This window comes from Heterodontus francisci, chromosome 22, assembly GCF_036365525.1.
Source record: "Heterodontus francisci isolate sHetFra1 chromosome 22, sHetFra1.hap1, whole genome shotgun sequence".
Taxonomy (NCBI): domain Eukaryota; kingdom Metazoa; phylum Chordata; class Chondrichthyes; order Heterodontiformes; family Heterodontidae; genus Heterodontus; species Heterodontus francisci.
Genome location: NC_090392.1, coordinates 67981350 through 68001177, shown reverse-complemented (window position 1 = coordinate 68001177; position 19828 = coordinate 67981350).

The window sequence follows — 19828 nt, the reverse complement described above, 5'->3', positions numbered from 1 at the left end:
GTGCTGGTGGAACAGAGTGTTTTAAACAGAGATTTCAGGACTTACAAAATCAGCAATTGGGATCAGTCAGTTTGACAGTAAAAATTAAGTTGGGTTGGAAACCTTCTTTGTTTGAGTTAAAAGCAAGTCCCAAGTCAGATGTAGAAATGAAAACTGCTACAGAGGGCGATTACCAGGAAAATAGGGAATGAGGCAGACAAGATACCTTCCTCTGCAATACAGACTCGACAGAATTGACCTGACACAAATTGTATGCATTAGCCAAGGACAGACGGCAATGAGAGAACCTGGTACTGACATGCTCACACTTAAGTGAATTAAGATGGTTCCCTTATTGGTAGAAACAGAAGAAGAGATTTAGAGACAACTTCTACTAATTCAAGATGTTCTTCAAAGTTGAAACAATCTCAGCATTCAATCCTGAAAGCTGTAAATTTTATTCATGTGGATAGTTTTGTTTATGTTATATGCTTCTTTGATTACATTTATTTCACAGAAGAGTATGCTATCAGGAGAATGATGCTCCCTTGGGTTCAAGAGGCTTTAGCACCAACAGTATGTGCTAACAGATTTACTTCAGCAGATGTGGCCATGTCTTATTTCATTGTGTTTCTGAGTGGTTGGAGCAGGGCAATACTATAACATTACAAGAGTAGGTCAAAGACCTAAGCTGTCCTTTTGGGGATTCGACTTTCTAAATAATGGCAAAATATATCAAGAAAGAAGGAGACCAAACTCCAAGCATCATTTTGTATTTCTACTTTACAGGTCAACTTAAAAGATCGGACAGCAAGTCCAAGAAAAATTAATTAGAGAAAGGGTAGAGTAAATGTAACAAATACAATTACCATTTTCTAGCTATTGTATTACGAATAACATTTCGTGAATGATGAGTATTGATCTAGCTTCTACACTGTCCCGAGTTTGAAGCTGAAGAGTGATGCCTCTGTGCAGCTTGTAACATGGACATAAATGGCTTTGGAAGGAAAGGTCAAAATGCACCGGGCTCTATTACTAAGTGCAGTACTGAGAGTGTGCTGCACTATCAGGTGCCATTTTTCAGATGAGACATTAAACCAAGACCCTGTGTGCCTTCTCAGATGGATGTAAATGTAATTTATAAAGAAAGGGAGTTCTCCCCAATGTTCTATTCAAATTTATCACATCATACGTAAGATGGATTATCTGATCATCATCACATGGCTGTTTGTAGGACATTGCAGTGCGCAAATTTTCTCCATTACAACAGTGACTGCATTTCGAAAGTACTTTATTGACTGCAAAGCAGTTTGGGACATCCTGAGGTTTTGAAAGGCTCTACATAAATGCAAGTCTTTCTTTCTTATGAAGTACTTTGAGATGCTTCAGTGATGTGGTATGGTGCAATGCAAATGTAAGTATTTCTTTCTTTCTTACCTCTTTTCATTGGCTGGGCCTTCCATTTGCCAACAAAGGCAAAAAATTACTGTTGGGTTGATTCTAAAAATGCCTTCCAAATAATTTCATTATAATTAAGATCCAACTTCCCTCGCATTACATAGAATTTTAGAACACAAACAGCATTCGGCCCAGCAGGTCTATGTTGGTGTTTATGCTCCACGTGAGCCTCCTCCCACCTTACCTCATGTCACCTTATCATCATATCATTCTATTCCTTTCTCACTCATACATTTATCTAGCTTTCTATTGTTTTTGATATTGCTATGCATCTTAAACACTCCATGTGATAGTCAGTTCCACATTCTCAGCACCGAGCAAAAATCTTTTGCATGAATTCCTTGTTGAATTTATTCACGACTATCTATATTTACTGCCCCTAGTTTCAGATCCCTCGCAAGTCGAAACTTCCTCTCTATGTCTACTCTATCGAATACCTTCACAATTTTAACAACCTTCATCAGGTCACCTCTCAATCCTCTGTTCTGGAAAACCTGTTCAGTCTTACTGATTGTTGTTCAGCACTTCATTTTAGCTTATGGCCCCTTTAAGAATTTTTGCTTGGGAATCATTACACTTAGTTGTCAGTAAAAGTAGGTCTAGAGATTCAGAGGGCTAAATTCAATAGCCACAGAAATGGGCATGTGATTACAATATGACGCCATGTTTGTGCTGCCTGCTCATTTCAATGATTCAGTGTTCAGCCAGCACTAACCACACGATTGATTGGCTCGGTGCATCAGCAAGTGGCCAATATCGTGAGTGGCTAACACCACAAACTTAACTCCTCTTGAAGGGGAGATGCATTGTGGCTGGAGCAGGTGCTGGGAGTCTTGCAGGAAATGACTCTAACCTGGGAAACATTGAAGAACGGCACAATATGGGAGAGAGCGGGCTCCAAGGCTTTCAGACGCTGCACTGGAGACCTTCGTAGAGGAGGAAGAAAGGAGAGATGTCCTATATATGCAGGGGACTAGGAGGCCCTCAGAAGCCAGTGGGAGCAGGTAGTGGAGGTCAATGCCAGGAGTCAAGCCCCAAGGAGCTGGCTGCAGCTCAAGAAGTTCAATGACCTCACACGAGTGGTCAAGGTCAGTGCATGCATCTTCAAAGCCATTCCTACCAACAGCATCAGCAGCCTCAGATGCTGCTCAAATCATACCTTCATCACTCATTTACCAACAATACCTATCAATCGGGACTCATACCTAACTTCATATGCTGCACTGCACCCTCACCCAACTTCTCACAGCTTGCACACACTGCCAACTGTTTACCATGACAGCCAATTTAGCCAAACAGATTGCACGACACTCATTGACACACTTCCTCCTCCCTTGACGGACAAAGTGATGCACAACCAGAGACAGCAGGAACTAAGCAGAGGGGCCGGAGGCCCCTGCACATGGAGGAGGTGGTGCTGGCCATTATTGGAAAGCCCACTGCTGAAGCCTTGGCCAGCGGCAGGGCTGAAATCATCTAAGATAAGGGTCATACCTAATTCTCCATCTCACATCCCACCTCCCCCTAATCCCACAATCTCTTCTGCTTTACAAGCTGTAGATGCTGTAAGCAGTCAGCTCTTTCTTACCCCACAACACTCGCAGTCACCGGCTCAGATACCCACACTGCAGATAATTTAGAGGATAGTATGGAGGCAAGAGCTGCATGTGGTGAGACACCATGAACGAGTGGGCTGCAGCCAGAACAGGGGCCAAGGATAATCCAGAAGCCAGCTTGGCACAGAGTGAAGTTGCACACAGGTTCCACTGAAGAGGACTCAGATGAATTCACCTTGCTTTGGACAATGTCTATTTTCACATTTGAATTGACAGCTGGAGGGTTTTGGTGGTGGGTGGGGGGGGGGGGGGTGGTGGTAGGGGGAAGCGACTGGGGTTGGGGAATACCACTCTGCATGGATTGCAGTCAAGGCATCTAAAAAAAAAGACAGTGCAATGTGTACATGCCTATACGTGTTGCGAATGAACAAACATTGTTGAATTTGGCAGATGAATTGTTCAGGAGTACTAGTTTGAAAACAAGACAGTGTTGTCAGTGAAATGAAAGCAGTTTCAAGCTTATTTGTCAAGGTTTGTCTTTGCTTCACATTTCTTTCAGAATACATGTAACTTGTACTGGGAATGTTAGGCATTTGGTGCCGATTTCACGCTGCTGTACAAGTAAGAAAGATATAATTGGAATAAAGTACGGGATCAGTAAAGAATATTTCCTAGTTTATAGGTCAGATTATGTCTGTTAAGTGTAGCAATTACAGCAGGGAAGCAAATTTTACATTGTGCTTACTAGAGTATGACTGCAGTCTGGTTGGATTATTGCAAAATAGGCTGACAGAGAGAGACCAGTGACAGATTGCCTTTCACTTGGAGCCCAGCATGTACAACACTTGCTGAATGGAGCATCAGTAATATAATAATGAATGTCCACACTGGTATCTCTGCCCAGGGCTGACTGTCTGCAATCAATTAATGCCAACATAATAATCATCAGCAAGACAGCCAGATTATTTTAGCAAAAAGTAATAACTACAATTAGAAAGCATATGTCTTATTTTTCTTTCTTTCAACTTGATTTGGAAAAGTGAAACTGCCTGGTCCACCAGTACTAAAATACTTTCTGAACTCTGACACATAGTAAACCACAATGATTTATCTGATTATTTCTTTTGAGTCAATTTAATATTCATTACTTGCATTTCCTTCCAACACCCACCACCACCCCCCCCATCCCCCACATGTATGAAGCTTTTTTTATATACACGTGACAGAGCCTGTTCTCTCCGTATCATTTTAATGATCATCTCAGTATGAATTTTGGATAGACAGGTATCCAGTCAGAAATGTTGAGGAAAGAATCCCACAGAATGATCCAGGTCTAACATTGTTTTTTCTTGGCAGATTCATTCCTGCAGATCTGAAGCATAAATATCTGAACAGCACAAGTTCAAGGTTTTCTGAATTTGCTTTGATTGTACATACTGAACACATAGGCTGACACACATCACTTTAAAGAAACTGCACGCCTGAAGCTTGCTGAAAGTATTAATGATCTGGTGCCCATTACACCATCAAAAAGGCTTTTTATCGAAAAGCCAAGATGTGCCATCGTGAAACAATAATCTTCTGTGAGTTAGCAGAAAAACAGCCTCAGAAAATTTGTGTAGTCTGTAAGGGTCTATACAAATAAAGTAATATTGTGCACGCATATGTGTGTACACGTGCCTGTGTATTTATGCATGTGTATGTATGTGCATGAATGTATGTATGTGTACAAGTATGGATGTGTATGTATGTATATATGTATGTGTGTGTCTACACACAAGAGCAAATTGGGTGATGTTTGATTTAGTTGCTTTCTCTATATGAACCAAGGCAAATCCAATTGAGAATAATTTGATATGACTGTGCACACAATCTCAAGCAGCATTAAATCTTAATAGTCTTGGCACAGTTTCAGAGAAAAAAATACTGCAGATAAAATATTTTGTGGATTTCAATGTAAAAACTGTTCAATTTAAAATACATGAAAACAAACATTTAGGGAGTGAAAAAATGTGTTACACCTGATTATTAGCCAGCTTGCGTGGCATCTAGCTTCTAAACCTGTGTTGTTTGCTGCAGAATACTTATCTTGTTACAGGCCTCCTTTATAAACCCAGATCCTGGAAGCATTTGAGCATCAGAAATATACATCAAAGCGGATCTACCCTAGAATACTGAGGGAGGCAAGGGAAGAAATTGCTGGGGCCTTGACAGAAATCTTTGCATCCTCGTTGGCTACAGGTGAGGTCCCAGAGGACTGGAGAATAGCCAATGTTGTTCCTTTGTTTAAGAAGGGTGGCAAGGATAATCCAGGAAATTATAGGCCGGTGAGCCTTACCCTTCCTTGGTAGGGAAACTATTAGAGAGGATTCTTCGGGACAGGATTTACTCCCATTTGGAAACAAATGAACTTATTAGCGAAAGACAGCATGGTTTTGTGAAGGGGAGGTCGTGTCTTACTAATTTGATTGAGTTTTTTGAGGAAGTGACGAAGATGATTGATGAGGGAAGGGCGGTGGATGTTGTCTATATGGACTTTAGTAAAGCCTTTGACAAGGTCCCGCATGGCAGACTGGTACAAAAGGTGAAGTCACACGGGATCAGAGGTGAGCTGGTAAGATGGATACAGAACTGGCTCAGTCACAGAAGACAGAGGGTAACAGTGGATGGGTGTTTTTCTGAATGGAGGGATGTGACTAGTGGTGTTCCGCAGGGATCAGTGCTGGGACCTTTGCTCTTGGTAGTATATATAAATGATTTGGAGGAAAATGTAGCTGGTCTGATTAGTAAGTTTGCAGACGACACAAAGGTTGGTGGAGTTGCGGATAATGATGAGGATTGTCAGAGGATACAGCAGGATATAGATCGGTTGGAGACTTGGGTGGAGAAATGGCAGATGGAGTTTAATCCGGACAAATGTGAGGTAATGCATTTTGGGGAAGGTCTAATGCAGGTGGGAGGTATACAGTAAATGGCAGAACCCTTAGGAGTATTGACAGGCAGAGAGATCTGGGCGTACAGGTCCACAGGTCACTGAAAGTGGCAACACAGGTGGGTAAGGTAGTCAAGAAGGCATTCGGCATGCTTGCCTTCATCGGTCGGGGCATAGAGTATAAAAATTGGCAAGTCATGTTGCAGCTGTACAGAACCTTAGTTAGGCCACACTTAGAATATTGCGTGCAATTCTGGTCGCCACACTACCAGAAGGACGTGGAGGCTTTGGAGAGGGTACAGAGGAGGTTTACCAGGATGTTGCCTGGTCTGGAGGGCATTAGCTATGGGAAGAGGTTGGAAAAACTCGGATTGTTTTCACTGGAACGATGGAGGTGGAGGGGCGACATGATAGAGGTTTGCAAAGTTATGAGCGGCATGGACAGAGTGGATAGTCAGAAGCTTTTTCCCAGGGTGGAAGAGTCAGTTACTGGGGGACATAGGTTTAAGGTGCGAGGGGCAAAGTTTAGAGGGGTGTGTGAGGCAAGTTTTTTTACACAGAGGGTGGTGAGTGCCTGGAACTTGCTGTTCCTGTGCTGTACTGTTCTTTGTTCTTTCGTTGTATGGGGGTCATGATCACCGAACCAGCAACATTTTATTATCTGGCGTTTCATAAAATAGTTTGAGTGCCATATGAAATTCTAATGCTGTTTTAGCAAAGCCAGACAACCATTTTCAGACCACAGATCTCCAACCTAAAAAGCTTGTGGGATCTTTGATCCTGAGCAATCGTTGATCTTCAAAAGAGCAAGCTTCAGAAATTCCCACAAAAATTACATCATCCTTGTTTTCTGTCACATGGGGACTACATACCAAACAGCTGGTGTCCTTTGTTTGCTCTGCCAATTAGAATTGTGAGAAAACATTTACAAATGCCCTATCACTATGGTTACCTTTATAACGCGACATGAAATCGTGTGACATTGATCACAAGTCGTGGGAGTCAGTTGCCAGCATTCGCCAGAGCTGGCGGGCAGCCATAAAGACAGGGCTAAATTGTGGCGAGTCGAAGAGACTTAGTAGTTGGCAGGAAAAAAGACAGAGGCGCAAGGGGAGAGCCAACTGTGCAACAGCCCCAACAAACAAATTTCTCTGCAGCACCTGTGGAAGAGCCTGTCACTCCAGAATTGGCCTTTATAGCCACTCCAGGCGCTGCTTCACAAACCACTGACCACCTCCAGGCGCGTATCCATTGTCTCTCGAGATAAGGAGGCCCAAAAGAAGAAAAAGAAAGAACCTTTATAAATTGGAAACATTTTTGAACAGGGCCAGGACAGCCTGGTGCCAACAACAATTAGGATTCATTTGACTTCCCAAAAGAATCTTTGCTTAATAGAAAGCATTTCCCCTTAAGATACTTAGAGATATAATTCACCTCCCAAACCCACAACATCCACCAGCTAGAAGTATATGGGCAGCAGGTGTTTACCAAGGAAGAAGGCTTGCCAGGAGGTAAAGGAGGGAGCTTTTCTGGATACTGGATGAGATAAAAATAGATAAAGAGGCAGCATTTGAAAGACTGGCAGTACTTAAAGTGGATAAGTTCCCTTTCCCAATGTCATTCATCACAGGTTGCTGAGGGAAGTAAGGGTAGAAATTGCAAAGGTGCTGGCCACAATCTTCCTTAGATACAGAGATGCTGTCAAAAGACTGGGGACTTACAAATGTTAGATGTCCCTTGTTCAAAAAATAAATAAACCTGGCAATTACAGACCAGTCAGTTTATCGTCGGGGAAGCCTTTAGCAACAATATTCCAGGAGAAAATTAACAACCACAGAACTTCTAACGAAGGGGCAGTGACCTGAAAAATCGACTCTGTTTATCTGAGAATTTCCAGCATTTTCAGTTTTTATTTCAGATTTCCAGCATCCACAGTATTTTGCTTGGAAAGCAGCGAGTTGTGGTGAATGGCTGATTTTCGACTGAAGGGAGGTATACAGCAGAGATCCTCAGTACTCAGACCACTGCTGTTTTTTGATACACCTTAATAATTTTGACTGAGTATGTACAGGGCACAATTTTGAAATTTGCAGATGATGCAAATTCTTGGAAGTGTAGTAAACAATGAGAAAGCTACTTCAAGAGGATGCAAACAGTCTAGTGGAATGGGCAGACACATGGCAGAAAATTGTAAGGCAATACCTTTTGGTAGGTAAAATAAGACACAATACATGCTATCATACAATTTTAAAGGGGGTGCAAGAAGAGACACACCCGGAGGAGTTTCTGCACAAATCTTTGAAGGTGGCAGGGCAGGTTAGCAAAGCAGTTAATAAAGCATATGGGATCCTGGACTTTATAAACAAAGGCATAGAGTATAAAAGCCTGGAAGTTAAGCTAAACCAATATAGAACACTGTTTGGCCGCAGATGGAGAATTGTATCCAATTCTGGGCATTATACTTTCGTAACGATGTCAAGGCTTTGGTGAGGATAGAGAGAGATACAATGAAATGTTTCCAGGGATGAGAGATTACAGTTATGTGGATAGACTGGGGAAGCTGAAGATTTTCTCCTTAGAGCAGAGAAGGCTAAAAAAGGAGGTTTAAGAGGTGTTTCAAATCATGAAGGTCTCAGATAGAGTAAATAAAGAGAAACTGTTCACAATGTTTGAAGGGTTAATAACCAGAGGACACAGATTTAAGATGTTTGGCAAAAGAACCAGAGGTGACATAAGACAAAACGTTCTTATGCGACAAATGGTTAGGATTTGGACTACACTGCTTGATAGGGTGGTGGATACAGATTTAATCAAGGCTGTTGTTATGACCCCCAAGGCTGTTGTTACGACAAAGCCCCCCAATTAAAATATGTGATTCTGATCGCGGTGGAAGCAATGCGCTGTTAATTCAGTCCCGTCGCGCCACAGGTCGCAGCATATTTCTTAAGCTTTCCAAATTGGAAAAAAATAGCCAAATTGAACACTCTAGTAATCCCCCAAATGAAGCAGACCACACCAGGTATCTTTGGATATCAACAAATTAACTATTTATTCAAAACAAATTTAAAAATCTTAAACACGACGAAAATAAACCAATGTCTAAAGACCTTATAACTTATTTAAAAATCTAACTCCCACATTTGCATACATACACTAAAATTAACAGTAATTCCGTTTTTAATTAGCTGACTGAAAAAATAAAAAATAAAGTCTTTGCAAGTTACATGCCTGACGAATGGAGTCTTCCAATGTAGAAACTGTCCAAGGTCACTTGAAGTCTTCACAGTGGTCTGATAGAAAAGTAAAGGTTCTTCAAAGATAGGAATTTAGCAGTCCGGCTGTTGTAGCATTAACCCTCTCTTCAGTGATGATCACAGCAATACCGATACTTTGTTAAGAAAGAAAAACTTTTTTTATTTTCTTAGGGAATTAATTTGGCTTGTTGCTTGGTAGAATCTTGAGAGAGAAAACACAGCTTCACTTTGTAAAAGTTTGAGAGAGAAATAATACAGCTCCTTCAGTTCAAATCATATCAGAACTCCCTCTCTGCTCAAATCAGTCTGTGCCAGCTAATTTTCAAAAGTCAAATTGCAAGATAGAATCATGTGACCTCTCTCTTGCTGTGGTTGCTTGGCAACCAGAATGCACCCTGGCAGACTGAATCTCCAGAACTTTCCGTCTTAAAGGAGCACTGATCTTTTTTACAGTCTTAAAGGCACACACAATATTTCCAAGGAGAAAAAAACAAGACCAGGACACTGTTAAAAGGGAATTGGGTAAATACTTGAAAGAAAAAATTGCAGGGATGTGGGTAAAGAATGTGACTCATAGGATTGTTCTTCAAAAGAACTGGCACAGACTCCATGGGATGAATAGCCGCCTTGTGTGCTGTACTGTTCCATGATTCTAGGTGTATGGTATCCATCACCTCCAAGCCACACACCATCCTGACTGATATAGATATCACCATGCTTACACATTGTTTGGTCCACGCATTTATGAAGGAGTAGGCACCAACTGGTCCCTGGTCATTCCTAAGATAGGGGTCTGCAGCAGAGTCCAAATAACATACCACATACACTAATAATAACCAACTTTGTACTGTTCCATATTGGAAGGGGAGGGAATTGGATGGAACTCTTCATCAGGCTGCTCATGCATGCTACCCAGCTGCTGGTTTACAGCAAGGTGAGTGCTGGTTTAGGAACAAGCCACCCAATCTGCCCGCTTGAATGCAGAGGTACACGACAAGGATATTAAGGGGAGCGGATGTGAGAAGAGAAGGGAATAGATACCTTGATGGATAAAGGCACAAATAAATCAACGAGCAGTGTCTTTGTCAACTCAAACAACAGTGGAACAAAGGCTCAGCCTTGCTAAAGGCAGCAGAAAAGCCTCAGAGCAAAATACTGAAATCAGAGCTTTCCAGGAAATCTCTGGAGTTTTTGAGAGCCCCATGTGAAAACAGCAGGATGCATCACTTTACCCCACAGTGTGCATCAAACCATAAATAGCAGATCATGACTTTCATTTGTATTAACATTCTATAATAGATTAAAAGTTGTTAGGTAAGGCAATGGGAAAAGTAGGAGACTAGGACTAATTGGATAGCTCTTTCAAAGAGCCAGCACAGACACGACGGGCCAAATGGTGTCTTTGTGTACTATATGATTCTACTTAAGTTTCACGCTCCTTATTTGGGCTTCACCATTCTGTGACACCCAGTCACACCTGCAGCTGCACATTTCTACCATTAGACAGAGCTTCATAAGCTCCAGCAAAGGCAGATTCCCATTCCCAAACCAACAGCACAACTAATGCACTATGAGGGAAATCCACCATGAGAAATCATGAGAATCTATAAACTAGAAGCTAGTTCCAGAAAGGAGTAATGAATGCTCCTGTACTATCCATATTTCTCCATAGGAATTTTTGACGTTGCCTTCAGGAGATTTGGAACTGGAGAGCGGTGGGGCAATAGGACTGTGCCCTTGATCCCTTTCCCACTGAACTCTCAATCTCAGATGCCAAAGGAAAGGAAGAAAAAAATTTGGGAGAGACATTAGCAGCGGGCAGGTCTGGTACAGCATCTTCTGGTTGGTACAGAGCAGCACAATGGCAGAGGCTGGGAGCAAGTTAAGAACATACGTTCTCAGACGCACTGCCCTAAGCGATAAAATAATTTCAGAGGCAGAAGGAGCAGATCAAACCTCACAAGTTACAGACGGTTATTTTATTTGACGAGATGAGTAGATTTTATACAGTTGCAAACTGCTTTTGATGGAGACATTTCTAGCTAATTATTAGTCCTCTACAGTAAGCCATCTGCACATGCTTTCAATTCATCCAATATTGTCAAAATGTTCACGTCCAACCCTGTGAAATGACCTTTCTTACAAAATCTTTTTATTGCTAATACGTCAGCAAAATAAAAAGGAACCTTTTCCCACATCAGCCTTTATCAGGAAAATACATAAAGAAACTGCCTTCAGGTAGCAGAATCAAACTTCAGCTGCAACTGAGCTGTTCAATTATCTGATCGCAGCAGATGGTTCACACAGAGATCCTAATCCTACAACAGTTTGTCCTGGCCTGAAATAAATTCTATTCGTGTACTAGATGGAAGGAAATCATATCTCAGCCATAAGCCAAATGGCTAATTCTTCAGCACATTGCTGGCTAAAGTCCACACAAGCTACATCAAAGTCATGCCACATATTCTTTCCAAAGTGATATATGTTCACAGAGAAGAATGAAACATTTAGTAAATAAGCTTCTGCCTTGGTGCATCCTTATCAGTTCCCCCTCCCCCCCCTCCCCCCGCCCACCACCACCCCACCCCACCACCACCACCACCACACCACCACCAGGAACAAAATGGGAGCAGCACATATTCTTTTTTTTCCACCTTTTTCCGAGCGATTTTCCTTCAGGTTGTCCCCTCAGCGCCACGACATACGTCACTTCAGAGCTGAAACTGCAGGTAGGATCCTTTCCATAAAGCCTCTACGAATGTCACTCTAAAGTTGAAACAAAATTGCCAATGGTTGACTTGCATTCTTTGTTTTTTCTGCTCTTCCCTCTGGAAAAAGTCTGACTGCCACTTGGTGCCGTTCCGTCACCAAATAACCTGAGTGACAACAGGAGCTTATTATGTGTTGAAATTACATTTTGTTTTAATTCATAAACCAGCTGAAGTCCTGAGGCCCATATGTAGGACACTACTAAAATGGTAAAGAAGAGAAGAGATGATAAACAAGGAGAAAATAAGGGAAGAGACTGAAAATAGGGGCCTGGTAGTCATCTCAGGAAGTGGTTACATGCTTTCAGCAATATCTAGGTGAGGTGGTGGATGTCTGACTGAGTGAATAACACCAAACAGCATGTGTCAAAAGGAGACTCTGATTCCACTCTGTGTTCCAAGTCAAAAAGTTTAGAGGGACAGAGCTTTCTCAGCAATAACAACTGATACAAGGTCATCTGTATACGCTCCTGGCTTTAAAATCGAGATATCAGAGTAAGAGGGGAAGTCCATCTTCAGGACAGTACCAAGGTCGAATAGGGTCAAGGATGAGAAATATCTTTAATAACATGAAATTCAGTCAGGTGAAAAAAAATCATTTGCCAAGATTAAGACAACATAATGCTGATGAAGTGAAAATTCTACTGTTGCTTTGATAAAAGGCTTACACATTAAAGGAAAGGGTCACATCTGAACGATTTACGCATCCACTTAAAATTAATGCTGTCCCCCTTTCTCCACCCAGCCAAGACAAGCAGACAAACACATAACTTTCGTAGTTGTATTATTGCTCTTTGGATCAATAGGCTTCCTTTGATAATTCTTTATCGCTCATTCTTACAGCATTCGTTCTGAAAGCATCCTTTTCAGAGGGAGTAGTGGAGTGTGACATTTTTCTCATCCTGATTTTTGAAATCTGTAAAGTGCACAGTTATTATTTGTGCAAAATAGCATGAATATTCATGTTAACCTGATGTGAATATCCAAGTATTTATTTTATTTATAGATACAGCACTGAAACAGGCCCTTCGGCCCACCGAGTCTGTGCCGACCATCAACCACCCATTTATACGAATCCCATATTCTTACCACATCCCTACCTGTCCCTATATTCCCCTACCACCTACCTATACTAGGGGCAATTTATAATGGCCAATTTACCTATCAACCTGCAAGTCTTTGGTGGTGGGAGGAAACCGGAGCACCCGGCGAAAACCCACGCAGACACAGGGAGAACTTGCAAACTCCACACAGGCAGTACCCAGAATTGAACCCGGGTCGCTGGAGCTGTGAGGCTACGGTGCTAACCACTGCGCCCGCCCTAAAAAAACTAGGATTTGACAAACAATTGCATCACAAACAGTTAACTAGATCTGTCATCAAACACCACAGTGTTACCAGCGGCTAAAAAAGAAATCAGCAACTGCTGGAAGTTAGAAATGGAAAGAGAGTTTGATGTAAAAGTACAACAGGTCAGTCATTAACTGAAAGGCGAAGTAATGCTAACATTTCAGATACTCAGACAAAGCGAGTGCCACCAGAAATATTAAATCATCTTTCCTATTCAAATGATGACTGGCTCATTCTGCATTTCCAGCCTTCAACCTTGACTCAGCTGTAGTACACTCACCCGAGTCAGAAAATTGTGGGTTTATTTCACTTTAGAGGCTTGAGTACATAATCTACACTTTCGTGCAGTATTGAGGGAGTTGGCGTTGCATTTTTCAGATGAGATGTTAAACCAAGGCCATCACTGGCTACTTCATGATCTGAGGAGTTGCAAATGGAGCTGGGCACTGTGTAATCATCAGCAAAAAGCCCACTTCTGGCCTTATGATAACGGGAAGTTTATTGATGAAGAGACTGAATATATAGGCCGAAGACGCTGCTTTGAGGAACTCCTGCAGCCATATCCAGGGCTGAGTTATGCACTCTCCAAAGATCATGACCATTTCTGTTGTGCCAGCTACAATTTCAACCTAATGCCTGTTGAAGGACCCCATCAAGAAATTTGTCACCAATAAGTGGGACAGGCCTACCCCACTCAGGATTCTTCTCCAGCTCCAGTGGCTACCAATGGAAAGCAAGTGAAAATAAAATTCTTTTAAATAAACATTCCCTTGGAGCTAAGGATTCACAATAGTCCCACCCCAATTCCTCTCTTGCCCAAAACAGATCACATCCCTCACCTCTTCCCCAGTGCCCATTCTAATCCCCCTTTCCTGGGACTTAACCAAGAGCCACAGCTGGCAAGGCAGGAGGCCTAACATTGATCTCTTTGCTCAGGTGAGCTGCCTATGGAGGTATGTCCAGCGCTGGCAGCTTTTTCCAAATATGCCAATGAGGCCCAAGGACCAATTTTCCATCGATCCTCAGACCTCTCGATTCAGGTCCAAACCAAGGTCAACCCCATTTATGCAGCTATTCAAATTCATAATCATTCATAGTGATCTCATAGGACTTGGAACAATCTCTCAGTTTGAGCAGCAGCTGGCATCACAGAGGTCCATCCGTGAGGCTGCGAGTTACAGGAATAGCACATTTGTAGATGTGGTCACCCTGCATCTTAAGGATGTGAAGGCAAAAAGGGAATGGGTGATTCCCAGGCAGTCACGGAGGACCAGGCAGCTAGTGCAGGTGTCTGCTGATTGCACCTCAATCGCTGACCAATATTCAGTCCTTAGTACTGGTGAGAGTGATGGTTCCTCTGGGGATTGAAGGCCAGAGGCAAGTGCATTGCCCCATGGCTGACTCAGCTGTATGAGGGTGGGGTGGGGGGGAGAGTGTAGAGTGGAGGTAGAGGAGGAAGATTGGGAAAGCAATAGCGATAGGGGAACAGACAGGCATTTCTGTGACCACAGACATGAATCCAAAATAGTATGTTGCCGCCCTGGTGCTAGGGTCAAGGATGTCACTGAGTGGCTGCAGAACACTCTGAGGGGGGAGGGTGATCAACCAGAGGTTGTGGTCCATATTGGTATCAACAACATAGATAGAAAGAGGGATGAGGTCCTGCATACAGAATTTAGGGAGCTAGGAAGGAGACTAGAAAGCAGGACCTCAAAAGGTAGTAATTTCTGGATTGCTCCTGGTGCCACATGCTGGTGAGTATAGAGATAGGAGAATAGAGATGGTGAGATGGTGCAGGAGGGAAGGTTTTAAGTTTTTGGGACATTGGGACTGGTTCCAGCAGAGAGGGGACCTATACAGGTTGCACCTCAACACAGCCGGGACCAATGTCCTTGTTTTACTTGTGCTGTTCAGAAAGGTCTAAATTAACTTCGCGGAGGGTTTGGGAACCAGGATGCAGCAATGGAGGAGAAACAAAGTGCACAAAGAATTGGGAGAGCCAGGTAGCACTAGAGTAAGAAATTGTGTGGTATTAGGTGTGGTCAGAATAAGAGGGAATGCAATAAGGTCTAAACTGGGTCTGCTGTGCATCTATGTAAATGCACAAAGCATGGTAAATCAGGTTGGTAAGTGACAGATGCAGATAACTACATGTCATAGCGATAATGCAGAGCTGGATCAAAAAAAAGGCAGCATTGGGTACTCAATATTCCTGGGTACAAGGTACTCAGGAAAGATAGGGAAGGAAAGAAAGGAGGAAAGGTGGCAGAATTGATTAAGGGGAATAATACAGTGCTGGAGAGGGAGGATGTCCCAGAGGAGTCAAGAACAAAATCTAATTTGGTTAGAGTTAAGAAACAATAGAGGTACTATTGCAGTACTGGGTGTATTTTATTAGGTGGGAAAGAAATAGAGGAGCACATATGCAGAGAAATTACAGCGAGTCGCATAGCTATAGAGGAGTGATAATGGTGGACATTAATTATCCTAATATAAACTGGGATAGTAATGCCATAAAAGTCCAGGGGGTGGGATGGTGGGAGAGGGGGAGGATGTGGGGGAAAGAATTTTTCAAGTGTATTCAGGGGAATTTTCTTGATCAGAATGATTCCTGCCCAAGGATGCAGGAGGCATTGCTGGATATGCTTCCAGGTGGCTGAGTGACAGGAAACAGAGAGGAGTAGTCAATTGTTGATTTTCGGACTGGAGGAAGCTAAACAGTTGGGTTTCCCAGGGATCGGTATCAAGACCACTGCTTTTCTTGATATTAATGACTAGACTTGGGTTTACAGGTCACAATTTCAAAATTTGCAGATGACACAAAACTTTGAAATACAGTGAACTGTGAAGAGGATAGCAATAGACTTCAAGAGGACATAGACACGATGGTTGAAAGGGCACATAGATGGCAGATGAAATGTAGAGAGGTATGACATGATATATTTTGGTCGGAAGAATGAGGAGAGGTAATATCAAATAAAAGATGCAATTCTAAATGGGGTGCAGGATCAGAGAGACCTGGGTACAAATCTTTGAAGATGGCAGGGCAAGTTGAGAAAGTGGTTAAAATGGCATACAGAATCCTGGGCTTTATAAATAGAGACACAGAGTGCCAAAGCAAAGAATTTATGATGAAACTTTATAAAAGATTAGTTCGGCCTCAACTCGGTGTAGTGTCCAATTCTGTGCACCAAACTTTGGGAAGCATGGAAAATCTTTAGAGAAAGTACAGAAAAGATTTACAAGAATGGTTCCAGGACTGGGGGACTTCCAGTTACCTTGTTAGATTGGAGAAGCTGAGGCTGTTCTCAGAGAAGAGAAGGTTGAGAGGTGATTTGATGGAGGTGTTCAAAATCAAGAGGGGTCCATACACAGTAGATAGAGAGAAACTATTCTCATGGGTAAAAGGATCAACCTTTTTTCTAAATGCAGCAAGTGGTTAGGATCTGGAATGCACTGCCGAAGAGTATGGTTCAGGCAGATTCAAATCGTGGCTTTCAAAAGGGAATTGGATATGCACCTAAAGAGAAAAATTTGTTGGACTATGGGGAAAGAGCTGGGGAGTGGGACTAGCTCATTTGCTCTTGCAGAGACCCAGTATGGACACAATGGGTCAAATGGCCTCCTTCTACGCTGTAACCATTCTATTATTCTAGGATTCTATGATGTATTATGTTACTAGATTGCTTCTATTTCTTTTGTAAAATATCTCTTAAATACTTATAGTTGAATTATGGACACTGATTCATTTGGAATCATGAAGAGATTGCTGAACTTTGTGTGATTTTTTTTAAAGAAGTCATCAGAAGATTTCTGAATTTAGCTAGTAAACATGTCTTCCTGGAAGGCACCTGTCTGGGATAATCACCCAGCAGGGGTTGTTCTTTACTTGGGGAGATATTCACAAAGAAGTGACAGGTCAAGATTTATAGGAGGTCAGGAGGTTTGATTTCTGGACTGTTTTTAGTTTCACTTTGAACTGTTACAAGGCACAGTTGGTTTTTGCCTCCTGTATTTAAAGAAACCCTGCATGTTTGAAGAAGCCTTGAGTATCAAATGTGTGGGAACTGAAACCTTGTTGCCACATTTCTGCTGTTAAGACCTATTTGAAGCCTCTGTAGATGCATTTCTTGGAAAGTCTACCCAATCTGACCTTCAACATTGCCTTGGAAAGAACTGTTATAGCAAGATCCCATTGACAGCAGTCTACATGCATTTGGGATGCCAAACCAAAATAAAGGACATCTTTCCATATTTCTTTTTGTCTTCAAGTATGATCATGTATTCAGCTTAAGTGTTTTTTTTCTGGGCTTTAAACAAACATCCCTTATATTTTTTTCCGGTTAACTGGTGTGTATATATGCATGTGTGAGGGGCTAAGATAGATAAGGGGCTTTAATAATTTCAAGTGGTGTGTGTATGTTTTACTTCATTATTGGTTAATAATAACCAATGTGTTGTTTATTAAAGAAACCTGGTTGGTGTGTTTTATTCTGGCTAAATAGAGTATATGGTTGGCCATATCGATAAGTGGGAAAATTTAAATATATGTTGTGCCCTGTGGAGAAGTGGGACTAGAATAAACAGTGCACTCCTCCTGCCTTGGTCGTAACAATTACAAAATACTTATACTGGGCTGAGTGGAGAACCTCATTATATCGTTTGCACTGTGCATTTTAAAGGTGCTGCAACCATACTGCATTCTGTTTAGCAGACAACTGACACCTTTCTGGTATGGCAAGTGGCCTGGCCAAAGTTACTTTCTGCCCGAGTGTGGCTGGCCATTTGGAGTGCTCAGAAATCAGAGTCTCTGTGCTTCCACATCTTTTTTGAAAAAATCATTACTGGAAAGACTTGGGATTCTGGAAAAGTGGATTTATATAACCACTCCTTTATGAAACTTTTAATTCTACACAGCATTTCACACACCATTTGGGCGTTTCCTCAAGGAGACAAAGACAATATGGAGGCCTTCACACTCCCCAACAGCTTTATTCTTCTTTCCTTTTCCCTCTGAGTTAGAATCCCACGGCAGGAAAATAAATAGGAAATAAAGCATGTGTGACATGTCCACTGTCTGTTCCAACAGTGTGCAACATCATTGGATATAATGAGAACAGTCATCAAGTAATTGGAAAGTAGAACCTCCAGCCATATTGTCCATAGCACCAGTCACCAATTGTACACTTAAAAAAGTAGAAAATGTCCAATAAACAATTAGAAAGTGTAATTGTTCTTTCATGCTAAACAGGCACAAAATAAATAAAATGAGACTAATGAGCTACCAGGTTTATTTTGCAAATCAGAATGTCCTTAATCAGAGATAAAAGCCAATTTATCGATTTTTTGGCATCCGTTAAGCTGACGCTTTAATGCAACCAGCGCAAAAGTTGACATGAAATGCCAGTGAATGGGTTACTGGGCTCCACATTTTTCACTAATAAGGCAGCATTAAAATCAAGGCTTCTCCCTAAATTCAATATATTCTTCAGCACTTGCCTGACCCAGAGATCACCATCATCTGAAACAGGGTGCAGACATAATCATGATGGTCTGATGCATTCTCTTAGTGTGCTAACCCTTAAACTGATTGGTTTTAACCTTTTCCATGTAAATTAATGAACGAAACATATTCTGCCAATCATAGTGCCATGACCTCGACAATAGCAAATATTCCAAGAACTCTCCAACCCCATGAATAATAAAGATTTATAGGACTATTATTTGAATTAAAGTAATTTCATTCACTTGATTCAAGAGGACAAAATGCAAGAAGTATTAAAAGAAATCATAAATGAAAAATGTTGTTAACATGGACTGTCTAGTCTGATGCTGCCCTCTCTCGACAATGCGATATGCTTACTTTCCAACAAGAAATAAAGCAATTCTGTCTTGCACAATGACAAAATAACCTCTTTATTTTGTGAAAAAGGATAATCTGAAGGCTTTGAGTGATAAAGTACATTCATCCAGCAAAGGTTATTATCTTTCAACAATCTGTGTGCCATTGATCGCTAAAATGGTGGTTTGCAATTGTTCTGCAAGAGAATAGGTTTCTTAGAGTTGTGAATTTTTTGATTCATTGGTTATTGAACCTTCTGCTGCCCTGTTACTTTGTATATTTGTCTCAACGGAGGCAATGAGGTACTGACAAGAAAGCAATGGAAACACGTATTAAGCTCCCAATGAATCATTCAGGGGTTCACATGATGTCATAAATCATGAAGTTGAAGCTTAATTGATTTACAACTGCCATGTGATCATAGTTATGACTTTAAAGTATTGTGATCATTCCCATGTAATCTGCATTACAAGGATGAATATTTGCTGTGGAATTAATGGAGGTGGTTTTGTACCATTTTGTAATTTACTTTGCTATCAATGGATGTGATGGAAGATTCCAACAATCATTGGGCTTCATGATATTGCCACACAAATGACAACATGAAAGATTAATGATGAGGATTTAATCTCTGCATCTAATTCAACAATAATTTCTAGAAAGTAAAACTGGGATTTTTATATTACACA